This window comes from Rattus norvegicus, chromosome 3, assembly GCF_036323735.1.
Source record: "Rattus norvegicus strain BN/NHsdMcwi chromosome 3, GRCr8, whole genome shotgun sequence".
In the NCBI taxonomy this organism is placed as follows: domain Eukaryota; kingdom Metazoa; phylum Chordata; class Mammalia; order Rodentia; family Muridae; genus Rattus; species Rattus norvegicus.
Genome location: NC_086021.1, coordinates 27237975 through 27252013, shown reverse-complemented (window position 1 = coordinate 27252013; position 14039 = coordinate 27237975). Strand labels below are relative to the sequence as shown.

Here is a 14039-nt window from a genome sequence, read left to right as displayed (position 1 = left end):
CATTTGACTCCAAGGTGTGCTGGGGCCCACTGAAGGGGATTACTGTAGCTTTCTGTCAGGCTTATTTCAGGACTGTCTCCTGGAAGTTAGTAGTGATTACTTAGGCTACAGAAGCTTTGGGTGTTAAAAATTCAACATGTTGTTTCCTTGCTCCAGAGGCTAGAAATCAGCCTTTATACTAATACTGTAAGAGGCATTGGAATCTCACTCTTTTCCCCTTTATTTCCCATGTTGTTGTTGGTATATGAAATCCCCCTTTGCCTCCCCATCACAAACACTCATTTTTTGAACATTTGGTCCCTAGCTGTTTAGACTTCTTTTGGAAACTTTAGGAAGTGGAGAGGTACTCTTATATTTTTCAAAGCCTAGTTTAGTAAGGGTAGTTAAATGCTTTAACCTCCCTCCTAGCCTATCATCCACCACAGGTAGTGGAAAGGAAAGGTTGATAGGGCAAAGGAGGATGTATGCCTGTTTAGAAATAGTTCTTTGGGGTGACTCCAATCTGTGTTGTCAGGATAGCAGCAGTTCAGTTCACATGAATCAGCAGGGGTCGCTTGATTCACTCACAAGTACCACTCATGAATCAGCAATGGCAGTTCAATCCAGAAGAAACCACGAGGCTCTCTCTGCCAATCTGCCTGAGTCCTTGAAAGCTGCAAGAAACACAAGCAGAAGTTGGTGGATTTCTCTCAATGAAGTCATAACAAATGATGATCAGCAAAGAGTGGCAAGGTGAACCAATACCACACAGCATCATCCACTGTCTGTTGAGTTATATTTATACTCTTCCCAAACATCACATGTACTCTGAAGCGTCTGCTCTCGCAAAACATCATTTGTGCTTTTTCCAGGCACCTTCCAGAAAAACATCATGTGTCTCTTTTCAGCAAAACATCTTCCCATTTTGATTCAGAAAAAAAAAAAAAGAAAAAGAAGAAAAAAGAAAAGAAAGAAAAGTTATAAGATAGTTTCCAGGAAATAATCACATGACAAAAGAAACCAGAAATTTCCAGTTCATGAAGCCTTGCTGGAGAATGTGAGTCACTGGGGGCGGGCCTTACTAACTGAGAAGGCAATGTGACCGTTGGTCTCAAGTTCTTACCACTTGGCCTTTCCCTTTACCATGGACTGTAGACTTTTAAAGCAAACAGGAGCCTAATGTAACTGTCCTCTGAGAGGTTCCACTCAGAAGCTGACTGAAACAGATATAGAGACCCACAGCCAAATACTGGACAGTTCTCAGGGACTCTTATAGAAGAATTGGGGGAAAGATTGAAGGCCCTGGAGGGGATTGAAACTCCACACGAAGACTAACAATCAATTACCATGGACCCTTGATGGCTCTTAGAGACTGAACCACCAACCAAAGAGCTGGCTGGACCAAAGTCCCAGATCCATGTGTAGATTTGCAGCTCAGCCTTTATGCGAGCCTCTCAACAAGTAGAGTGGGGGCTACTCCTACAACTGTTGCCTGTCTGTGAAATATGTTCCCTTAACTGGGCTGCCTTGTCTGGCCTCAGTGGGAGAGGATGCACACAGCCTTGCAGAGACTTGATATGCCAGGATGGTAGGATACCCAGGGTGGGCCTCAACTCTCTCGGATAAGGAGAGAGGAAATGGAAGGAGAGACTGTGTGTGTGGGAGGACCCAGGGGAGGGGGACAGCAATCAAGATGTAAAGTGAATAAGTAATTAATAGGAAATAGTAAATTCCTCCTCCCTTACATTGCTTCTTGTCAGGTATTTTGTCACAGCAATGAGAAATGTAACTAAACCCTTCCAACAATTCACAATAAATTATGAAACAGAAGGAGTTAGATACATGCCAAAAGATGTTCATGGTTTTAAAAAGTGGATTAGAGAATCCGTTTTGGGGCAAAAGACAAAAATGGGCTTGTTAAAAATTCTTACAAAATAAAGGATACCCACCCTAGGAGTAAATTAGTATAGCAAGCACTCTTCTCCAGGTGGCTGGTCCTACTGGAAGTGTGCTCCTGGAGCAGAGGTGCTCAGGCTGACTGGGGAAGGTGAGTCCAGGAGGAACACGTGGTCCTTCTGGCTCCTCATGGGGAACCCTTTCTCTTTCTCTAGAAGCCCCACAAAGCAATAAAGATTAGAAGTCTTTCTGTCTAGTACTTCCTGAAGATGGTGCTCTTGTTATATTGACCAAGTAAGATCTGGAAAAGTGAATAAGAGCTATAGCCTTGAGGGTCCAGTGTCTAGGACTGACACTTTTGGATCACTGTCAAAAATGCCAAGGCTCAGCAAATGCTGTGTCACTTTTGAACCTAGATGAATAGAAGAGATATTCACAAATTACACTGAAAGAAAGATGCAGCCTTTCCAATCTCTACCCAAAGATCCCAGCTCCTGCTCCCAACTCTGCTTGCCAGCTGAAATATCAAAGTCTTTTCTATCAGGTTCTGGATTTTGGCATTAAGTGGGACAAGAGAATTGTCTTAGGCTTAAGCACATGGGATCTGGATTTTGAGGTATGAATTCAAATATAAGTTTTGATTATTCCTACCTTAGACCTTAGGACAAACCTCAGTGTTCTCACCTATGAAGTGGGGCTATTACTAAAAGCACCTACAAAGAAAGGGTTATAAGAATTTTAATTATTATTCAAATGAGTAGGACTAATATAGTTCCTCTCCATTTCCCCAGCCACTAAGCTGTGGGAACACAGCTGGGCAGACTAACCATGGAGACACTAGACTGCATTTACCCTGCATAGCCATTGGGTGCTAAACTTGAGGGAGACTGAAGCTGGAGTTCCTTGACTCTCAGCACCCAGTCACCACTGGAAACCACACAAAGAATTGGGGACAGAGGGCCAGGGACTCTCAAACTCCTGGACATCCAGACACTACTGGGTCATGGGGAGTTGGGAATGGAAAAGGCCAGAAGGCTGAGGAATCCAGAGCCAGGAGGAGGGGGAACTCTGGCTCAGCTCATCAGAGGTTGTCTGGGAGCACAAAGGGGCCTTGGTGAGAGACTTAGGCTGTGAGGCTCTGTAGATAAAGGCTTTCTCCATGCTCCTCACCAGGTTCTTGATAGGAAAGACAGTCCTTGGTTCTGAACTGTTTATTGATTGCTTATTATGGAAATTGGGTGCACACTACCTACTTAGGGTGGATCAGAGATTAAATACCTTTTGCAGAAAGGAATGTCTGGGAAGGGAAACTTATTGGCTAAATTCTCAGGGACCATCTAGATAACTCAAGCATGGAGAACTCTGCTCTGATCTACCTGACCATAGGTCACATTCGTATGTAGGGAGTGTGATCGCATGACAGGGATCTGATCTGAAGCTGGTGAAGCTTCTACCATCCTCTCAGACCTACTCAACTTTACCAAGTCTACTGCCCCACAAACTTTGTCCAAGCTAAGAAAAAATGTAAATGGTAGACAGGACCCAGGATATGTTAATTGTGTTCTTCTTAACCTTCTTCCAAGCATTAGCTAATGGACATTATACCAACAGCAGTTACTGAGATAGGGCAGAACCAAGATAGAAGTAATGATGACTGGGGGAAAGGCAGAGGTAGAGGGTACCCAAGAGCCCAGCAGGGTACAATAAAGGAACAGACACTGCAGGGCCTCCTTCAAAAATCCACAGAGGTTGTCTCAAACTCCTAATGCCTTTAAATGTATAGTACTAGCCATAGCAGTGGCCAAGGATTGCCTTGTATTAGGTCAGATGTTGTGTGTCAGTAGTGCTGATACAATATCTCCATCATATAATAATGTCTTCGACAGGCAATTACAATGGAGGCTTATTCTAAGATCATACTTCTTCCATGCATGAGCACAAGCCTGGTTACTCAATGGATTGTTCTCATACTCTCCTCACAAAATGGGATGGAGCATCATGCCACACTGGTTGTCTTGCTGCCTCCTCCCTATAGCCCTCCTTTCTGGTATGGGGCTACATTCTCTCTGGTTTTTGTACTAATGATTCAGACCTGCTTACAAGTACTTGTTCATGGCCCTGTTTGATCAACTTGTATCATAGTGTACAATCAAATCAGGTTGCTCTGTGTTGATAGTAATGATGACTCCCTGCCATGTAAGAGCCTAATTACAATGATAGGAGATCTGAACTTCTTAGTCCTGACTTATGTTAGATTCTCTTTGGAATCTTTTCTGGCCCCAGAGTCTGAATTCACAAAGCAGGTGCAAGTTGATTGACAGCTACCAAGCTAAACTAAACCTTCCCTCCCCATACTCTTTACTATACCTTGAATTACCTTTAGATTGTAGTTGGTATGTTTGGCTTGGCCTGAGGTTCTGTCTTCCTGGTTGGTTACAAGAGTGGTTTGACCTAAAGCAGTGGTTCTCAATCTTGGTTGTAGACTGAGCATTGAGACTGATATATAGAGAGCCTGAATAGCCAGGTCCAACATACCCCTTAGGTCCTGCTCAACTGAACTAATTTTAGAGCAGACATTGCCCTGGTAATACTAATACGGTGTTCTTTCACCTCCTAAATAGGAAGTTATTCTTAAACCTGCTTTTACTGTAGTGTGATTTTTAACCATTATGTCCTGACTTTCATTCATTGACTCCTACTCTGTTCTTCAAACTTCCTTCTCAGGGCTAAGGTTGAGGCACATATGGCTTTCAGGCTCTGGGGACTATTACTATTTCCTATAGGGTAATATTAACATTTTTGTGCATATTACTAGAACCTAAAAGCCTATATATAAAACAGACCCTTGAGCCTTAACCCCAGAGTTTCTGATGCAGAAGGTCCATGGTTCATGGTCCATGCTGGGGCCTTAGAATTTATATTCTCAACAAAACATGTCCTCAGAGACCTGGTCTGCCAGGAGCACCCTCCCTTCTAAGCATACAGCCCAAAGCCCACAGCCCACAGGTGGGACCCCACTTTCTCTCCATTGACTGTCTAAAGAGAGACCTACCAGGAATGCACAGGGCTCAAGAGCAGCAGGGCTGCCTGGAACATGACCCTTCTGGTCTCCATCTGCGTCCAGAGCTGGGACTGTTCCACAGCTCTCAGATCCAAGCCTGCCGGCAGAGTCTGCCAGGAGTGCTCTCACTCCAAAGGTCACAGACTCAGAGGCTCACGGGCCCACAGGAGGACAAACTCCAGTCAGAGACAGCAAGACCTACTAACATTAGAGATAACCAGATGGTGAGAGGCAAGTTCAAAAACCTAAGCAATGGAAACCAAGACTACATGGCATCATCAGAACCTAGTTCTTCCACCACAGCTAATACTAGCTATCCCAACATACCTGATAAACAAGATTTTAACATCTCATGATGATATTAGAGGACTTTAAGAAGGATATAAATAACTCCCTGAAAGAAATACAGGAGAACACAGGTAAACAAGTAGAAGCCCTTAAAGAGGAAAAACAAAAATTCCTTAAAAAATTAGGAAAACACAACCAAACAGGTGAGGGAACAAAACAAAATGGAACAAAACACACCCAGGATCTAAAAATAGAAGCAATAAAGAAATCACAAAGGGAGACAACCCTGGAAATAGAAAAACCTAGGAAAGAGATCAGGAGTCATAGATACAAGCATCACCAACAGAATAGAGATTGAAGAGAGAATCTCAGGGTCAGAAGATACCATAAAAACATTGACACAACAGTCAAAGAAAGTCCAAAAAGCAAAAAGCTCCTAACCCAAAGCATCCAGGAAATCCAGGACACAATGAAAAGACCAAACCTAAGATTAATAGGTATAGAAGAGAATGAAGATTCCCAACTTAAAGGGCCAGTAAATAATTATAGAAGAAAACTTCCATAACCTAAGTGACAACAGTGACAAAGACAGACTCCAGTCCATTTTCATCCATTACCAATAAGGAGGAAGAGGAAGTGGTATTCAGTGGGTGACGATTGATGATTATTGTTAACACAAGCTCTGTGACCAACCAGGTGGACGAAGCTCCAAGCAGGAAACCACACACCCAGCACAGCTCTCCATCATCCAAGCCTGATCCAGCTTGCTAGAGCGTGAGAATCCCTTACATGATCTGAAGTGTATGTCAGAGAAGACATTAAAAAAAAAAGCTGATGCTGGAGGAATGGCTTATAGGTTAAGAAAGTTTACTGCTTTTTTCAAGCAACCTGAGTTGAGTTCCTAGTATGCAAGTCAGACATTGCCCAGCTGCCTATGTTATGCCCAGATCTTGAGACTCCCAAGAGACCACCAGGGACCACAACTCCAATGCAAGCACATGAGAGTCTTTATTCAAGTTCAGAATGGAATCACAAACTTTCTTGATGCAAAGTGACACCCAGGTCTAGGAGCTTAGAGTTTATATAGGGGAAAATCTGCAAGCAGGGATTTTCAAGCCTTGGCTTGGGTAAATGGGTAAAGCAATGTTTGCCTTTAAACTGATTGGTGCATAGCATCGGTTGAAATGACAAGGAGAGAGCACACATCTAAAAGGGACATCTTGACCTGGGAATGATTCATGTTTTCTTAACTCTTACTGTTATTGTGACAAGTCTAGCCTGTTATTGTGAGCTGGCTACAGCTGTTATGTCTATTTTTAACTGCTGAGAACACTTGGTGATCTTTCCCAGAGCCCAAGGTGTGTGTATATGTGGGGCATGTCACTCTGAAGATAAGCCATTTAACATGGAGTTTGGAAAGCAAGATAGAGTCTATCCTGCTACTCTGTTCTTTTCACCTGGAACTCCAGCTTCAGAAGCTCTGATACCCTTTTCTGGTTTTTGTAGGACCTGATGAGCACTATGTCCAGGAGATCCCACTCATGAAAACACGGAGACGGAGAGTGATGCAGTCAAGCAAGTAGTTTAATGATTCAGCACGCTGGGGTTGACCTATAATTGGGACAGAGGTGACCCCAGGTAGCAAAAGCACACACTTTTTATACACTTGTGGAGGACAACCTTTGGCAACAATATGAGTTGGTCCTTAATGATGCACATTGACCCTTACATTCCTCAATGGAGAGATATCTTTGGCATGTGGATGGAGGGCTGAAAAGGGCCCTGCCCTCTTTGTGGTTAGCTCATTTCTTGGAGCAGGGTGTTACTCTAAATTCTTTGGACAGGGTCTTATTTTAAATTCTTTGGAAACTCTCTGGTTCTGATAATGGAAAGTCCCAGCCACTTTAAGGCAGCCATAGTCATTATGTTTGACTCTTACATTCTCCCCCCTTTCTCTTTGTATAAGCTCCAATCCTGGAGCTATGCTCAGGGGTCTTGGGTAGCTAATTCATATTCTTCAGGTCCTGTCCTCAGGGTCTCATATTGTTAGTGCAGGACCATCAGCTATACTGCACCTATTCTCTCTTTTATGAAGGCTATAAGTTTGTTCAATATGCAGGGTCTAAAGATCAACAATAGCAGAACAAATAGGGGTTTTAACAAGGTGGACATGAGGGTGGTTAGCCAAGGGGATAAGTTAAACCAAGCTTTGAACCAGCCCTGACTATTCTCTCTCTTCTGTTTGACTAGCCCTTCTCTCACCTTGGCCATCATATCACAATTTGTACAACCCGAGTCCCCAACTTTTCTCTTTAGCCATCTTATTGGTTATAGGTAGCATTTGCACAGAAAGCATCTCAATACCCTCAGTTCCCCTGGTAGTGACCCTCAGTAGTATAATTTTTTTACTGTGATCAAGTCCCAAGAGGAGGAGGGGTTCCAGTAGGTGTCTCACATAGTCTCACATTCCCAGGCGGCACAATAAAACTGGTGTGGACTCCCACATTGGTGAACTTCTGCCTGCTTTTTTCCATTGAGGGTAAACCTAATTGGGGGGGTCTCCCACAAGTGACACCTCTGTACAAGGAATGCACTTCTTATCGCCCCCCACTCCCAGCCCAGAGCCCTTTTTCTCTCACATGGGCAGTTTGATTCCACCAGAACTCCCATCATGGATGGGTATGTCCCACAAGTCAAGTCCTGCCACCAGGTCAAAAGTGAGGTCGGGCCACCAGGTGTCGAGAGGTTTGGAGGCAGTCATGGAGGAAACCTCATCTCCAGTTCCAGTAGAAACCACAGTCCAGGTTTGACAGACCAGCACATGGGGGCAGCAGGAGTCCCCAGGGAGTGAGGCATCTGCAGGTTTCACATGGGATGCATGCACCGGGGCTGCAATACAGTCCACTGAAAGGTCTTTCTGAGTGGTTAACAGCACCAGGAAGGGTCCCTTCCATCAGGGTTCCAGTGACTGTGCCTGATGCCTCTGGATGTAGACCCAGTCACCAGTCTGGAAATGGTGAGGGGTCTCTGGCATTCCTGGAGCATATAAGCATATTGGGCCAAATCTCATGTTGTATTGACTGAAAGGCTTGAAGCCTCAAGAACAGGTTCCTAGCAGTGAGTTGGGATATTTCTAGGGAGGGGCCAGTGGACAGACACCAAAGGAGTTGGGGTATCAAACAGGATCTCAAAAGGGGTCAGGTTAAAAGGGTAGGGGGTGTTCCAAGCTCAGAACAGGGCCAGGGGAAGGAGCACTACCCAGTCAGCGCCAGTCTCCAAGGTCAATTTAATTACAGTCTATTTTAGGCTTCTTCTGTTCATTCTTTCTACCTGCCCTGAGCTCTGGGGACAGTACCCACAATGGAGCTTCCAATTAGTCCCCAATATCTTTGCTAATCCATGACTTACCTTAGAAGCAAAAGCAGGACCATTGTCCAATCCAATTACCTTGGACACCCCAAACCTCAGGAAGATTTCTTCTAATATCTTCTTGGCTACCACAGTAGTTATTTCCTGCTTGATGGGGAAAGCCTCAACCCATCCAGGGAAAGTATCTACAAACACTAGAAGGTATTTGTAACATTATTTTCCTGGCTTAACTTCTGTAAATTTGACTTCACAATAAACTCCCTAGGTCTCTCTGCCCTGTTTGCTCTTGGCTGTATAAGCATTTACTTGCTGTCCTACCTTACACTGTTCTACTGTCTCTCTGGCTAAAAACCTAAGGTCTATTACATATATCTTAACTGCTTGGATAAGCTTCTTATCCCCTAAATGAGTTCATTTGTGCATTTGGCAAAATGAGTCTTTTGTTTGTTCTTTGGGGAGTATAGCTTTTCCCTCAAGTGTGCCATTGTCCTTCCTCTTCTAAGCAATTTGGGCTTTTTCTTCTGTTGTACATTCTAAGTGAGGCCATCCCGTAGTCCAATCCCAGTTCCCAGTGGCTGTCTCTTGCAGGCCCATGACCAGAATAGGCTCCAGCATAGCCACTTCTCGAGCCACCTGATTTGCCTGGTTATTGCCCCATGCCACTGAATCTCTTCCCTTCTGATGTCCAGGGCAATGAATAATACTCACAGTTGCCGACTTCACTAGGGCATCCAACAGGCTCAAGATTTTCTGTGTTTTTTTTTCTTTCTTGGTATGTAACCCCTTGGACGTGGGCTGTGGCAAAGGCATCTGTGCTGATGTGCTGAGAGGTAGAGGTTCAGCCATAACAAATGACATTTGTGTTGTCCACCATGGCAGCACCCACTCATCTCTGACCTTCATGAAGAAAAGTGGGTCTTAAGCTCCACATACACAGCCTGCAGATATGCATACACATGGCCTTCAGCCCAAGCAAGAGGAAACCTTTCCCTAGTTTGGAGAGCAAATCTCTCCTGAGCAAGGAATAGGGGCAGTCAGGGATGACCATGAACCAGTGGGATACCCAGCCCACTCTCAGGTCTACAATTCTTCCAGTAGTCCATGGATATTGTTTAGTCTCAGTGGCCTCTTGGATCCACAAATTTTTTTTTCCTGGAGACTGGCCCGTCAGCTTGGAGGACTAAGTGTTAAGCCCCAGTACTCACCAAGAATTTGGTGGATTTCCCTTCCACTTTCAGAATTACCCTGGGTTCAGGCGGGGGGGGGGGGAGTTCAAATCCCATCCTCCCTAGATGCTGTCTTCTCCCAGGGCTAACATCTTTGTGGTTTGGGAGCACTTTTTCCAAGACCTGGGTTTTCCTGCCCCCAGCTTCTGATTGTCAGGGCACTCTTGAGCCCAGTGTCCCCTCTCCTTACAATATGCACATCCCTGGGGCCATGGTAAGGGGGTAAGGGAGTGGAAGATCCAACAGCAGCAGATCCACAGTGGAAGACTCCTGGAGGATGTTTCTGCCTCTCTTTAGTTGGATTCTCTCTTCTCTGCTAACTACTGTAGCCAAGATTCTCTGTAAATTCCTTTCTCAGCCATCACCTTTCTTTTTGTATCTCCCTTTCATCTTCTTCCTTTTTCTTTCTCTGTTCCTTCTCCTCATGTCTCCCTGTTATGGTAGACTTTCTCAGCATTAATCCCTCAATGACTTATCTGTAGTCCTTCTAGCCTCTGAAGCTTTTCCCTGATATCTCTACTAATCTGGTCATAAAAGTCAAAGTCACAGTAGCTTTATGCTCCTCATTGCTGGGGTCACAGTGTGTATAGTGGTGGAATGCCTCCATGAGCCACTCTAGAAAGGTTGAGGGTGACTTGTCTGGTCCATGCTAAACATCACGTACCTTGGTCAAATTGGTGGGTCATCCTGCAACCCACTTGACACCTGCCAGCAGAATCTAGTGGCAGACCTTCAGGTGATCCTTACCTCCTGCTGTATTAGTAGTCACAGTCAGGTCTAGTCAAGGAAAATCCACTGTCAGTGACAGCCTGGTTAATCGATGGTGCCCTGTTTCTGAGGGGACATTCTTTCTGGCTTCCTGCATTATCCTCTCTCACTCTCTGGTCATGAAGAACACTGTCATGAGTTTTTGGATATTGTCCCAGGTGGGCTGATGAGTAAATAAAACAGTCTGAGATTAATCACCCCCTTTGTGTTATCTGAAAAGGGGGGTGTTGGGCTTTCCAGTTGTACAAGTCAGTTGAAGAAAAGGGCCAATATTGCATGGCCTAACTTCCATCCTGATCTACGGGTCTATAGGCTCGGAGGGGGAGGGCCACTGTTGTTTTGGCTGAAGTGGCCCTCTTGCTCCAGATCCTCATTGCTGGTCCTGGTTCTGAGTGTCCCTTCCCATGCTCCACACTTGCTGGGGCCTGAGAAAGGGTGGGATAAAGGGAGGCTGGATGAGAACTCAAAGGAGATCTCTGACAAGGGGCCATGGGAATTGGGGCCATGATAAGGGGGTAAGGGAGTGGAAGATCCAACAGCAGCAGATCCGCAGTGGTAGACTCCTGGAGGATGTTCTTTACAGACTTGTTGGTCTCTACAGGGTTCTTCTTCATGGCCAGGACCTGCAAAAGTCTTGGAGACAAAGCTTTTAGCCCCGGTTGGGGGTAGGTTTCTCCACTAGATCCTTCTAGGTAACTATATAGGGCACTTGGTCTGAATACCTGAGGGATCCTGGCCTAAAAACTCTTTCCTCTACTGTTTTGATCTCCTGCAAGTTGAAGGTTCCTATGGGTGGCCATCCTCTTCTGAAGGTGGGCCATTCAGAAGAGGAGAGACTAACTAACCTCCTTTCTTTACTACTACTGACAAGTTTTCTCCTCTTTTCCTAACTTCCCTCCAGTGGTTAACTAGGATGTTTAACAGGGTAGATTCAGTCTGTCCCAAATCCAAAAATAGCGTCAGTCACAGTCCAAATCCAAGAACACAGAGAAAGACAATCAACGCACATGACAGCTTGCTCTTCTCAAGGGTACAGAAACCAGGTAACCAGGTGACCCACCATCTTATGCTGGAATCGAGTCTACAGCCAACAGGTTCCAAAAGGAGCAGAGTCCTCCCGACTCCCTCCAGACCAGACCAAACCAGACCAGAGGCTCTTTAAGCCTTACCGACACTTGAGAGCAAACTAAAAGCAAGCTAGACAGCACAGCTATCAGTCCACAAGCAAACAGACAAACAGAAAGTACAATACCAATGCGCCCCTGCCACGAGCACCACAGAAGAAAAACTGAAATGAAGTCAGACCTTCTCAGTTCCAACTTTCCAAACGGAGTCTGGAATGTCCTCCAGGAATCTGTAGCTTGTGACATTCAGACAAATCTACTTGCCACTTATGGCTACCTCCAATTGGCAACTCTCTCGCTCAGTTGCAAACTGAAACCAAATTTCCCAGTGGCAGCACAGAATCAGTGAACCAAGAAAAACTAAACAAACATTTAGACAATATGCAGACAGAGACAACCGTGGTATCTGCTTGAGCTATCCTCCAGTCTCCGGTCACCAGTTCCATGAGTAGGACAGATTCCCGGCCAATGTACCAATGTAGGATCCAATGAGCCCTATGTCCGGGAGATACCACTCACGAAAGCACGGAGATGGAGTGCGATGCAATCAGTCAAGTGGTTTAATGATCCAAAGTGCAGGGGTTGCTCTGTAATCAGGACAGAGATGACTCCGAGTAGCAAAAGAACACACTTTTTATACACTTGTGTAGGACAGCCTTTGGCAACAACATGAGTTGGTTCTAGATAATGCACATTGACCCTTACATTCCTCAATGGAGAGATATCTTTGGCACATGGATGGAGGACTGAAAATGGCCCTCCCCTCTTCGTGGTTAGCTCATTTCCTGGAGCAGGTTGTTATTCTAAATTCTTTGGAAACTCTCTGGTTCTGATAATGGAAAGTCCCAGCCACTTGGTGTTTTCCTTAAGGCAGCCATAGTCATTATGTTTGAATCTTACAGGGTCTCCCATTATCAAGATAGAGAGACAACCAAGTGAGCTCACAGACCTGATTTAAAGCACATTAGGGGAATTCCAGAGTAGGCGAACTTTGTCTTACCTTAACTCTAGGCATTCCAGAACCATTGCCGGGTGTGGTGCCTGGACAGTGTTGCTGAAGAATCCTGGGGGTTCTTTTTTTTCCTAGTAACTGACCGGCCTGGGCTTGCCTGGGCTTGCCCAGTTCTTAGGCATAGTTTTCTAAACTGCCAATTTGAAGGCTGACCTTCTCAGGGGTAGTAATACTTACAGGACTGTAACGCAGGGGAATGTCTGGCTTTCTGAGAACAAGAGGCTTGCGATAGTGGAATTGGGGGTGGAGGTGGGATGGACAGACACAAAACACACCAATTATGCCAAACAGACTATGAAGTACCTGTCACTATGCCTGGGTTCTGCTTTGTGTCTATTTTAATACTTCTGGCTTAAATTCTACTCATCATTTAGATAAGATCTTGGCTTAGAAGTGAGACATTTGCTTCATAGTTGTGTGTTGTGTATATGTGGGTGTTCTCTCAAATGATTTGTGAGTCACTGGGATTTACTCCCAATAATAAGCCAAACAAAGAGAACTGTTTTAAAATGTAAGCCATCTTTCTTAAGGATTCAAAGTTAAAAAGCTCCATGCCTGCTATTTTTTTAAAATTTTCATTGGTTATTTTATTTATTGACATTTCAAATGATATCCCCCTTCCTGATTCCCCTCTGCAAACCTCCTATCCCACCCCCTCCCCACTGCTTCTATGAGGGTACTCCCCACCCACCCACCCACTTCTGTCTCACTACACTAGCATTTCCCTATGATGGAGCATTGAGCCTTCACAGATCCAAGGGCCTCCCCTGCCATTGATGCCATATTAGGCATCTGTTACATATGCAGCTGGAGCCATGGGTCCTTCCATGTGTACTCTTTGTTTGGTGGTTTAGACCTTGGGAGCTTTGGGGGTTCTGGTTGATTGATATTGTTGTTCTTCCTATGGTGTTACAAACTCCTACAGCTCCTTCAGTCCTTCCCCTAACTCCTCCATTGGGATCCATGTGCTCAGTCCAATGATTCCCTCCAAGCACCCATATCTGTATTGGTGAGGCTCTGGCAGAGCCTCCAAGGAGACAGCTATATTAGGCTCCTGTCAACAAGCATTTCTTGGCATCAGCAATAGTATCTGGGTGTAGTGGCTGCATATGGATGGATCCCCGGGTGGAGCAGTCTTTGGGTGTCCTTTCCTTCAGTCTCTGCTCCACTCTTTGTCCCTGTATTTCCTTTAGACAGAAGCAATTCTGGGATAAAATTTTCGAGATGGGTGGGTGGCCCCATCCTTTAACCAGTGGCCATGTGTAACCTCTGGATATGGTCTCTACAGGTTCTCTCTCCCCTTTGTTGGGTATTTC

The 14039-nt window shown here is 45.0% G+C and overlaps 1 long non-coding RNA gene across 8 annotated transcripts; it reads right to left on the bottom strand.

The window, feature by feature from the left end:
* Positions 1-232: 232 nt before the first annotated feature.
* On the bottom strand, positions 233-12349 carry LOC120101503 (uncharacterized). 8 transcript variants are annotated; one of them, XR_005502044.2, is made up of 5 exons: positions 11893-12338; positions 10567-10750; positions 9302-9490; positions 8633-8787; positions 233-653 (listed from the first exon to the last, which is right to left on the bottom strand). It is a non-coding gene; the product is annotated as an uncharacterized LOC120101503 (long non-coding RNA). The 8 variants fall into 8 exon arrangements; XR_010065140.1 differs by lacking the exon at positions 233-653 and adding an exon at positions 7734-8260 and having other exon boundaries at positions 10484-10750; positions 11893-12349; XR_010065139.1 differs by lacking the exon at positions 233-653 and adding an exon at positions 7734-8260 and having other exon boundaries at positions 9302-9531; positions 11893-12344.
* Between the last annotated feature and the right edge of the window lie 1690 nt (positions 12350-14039).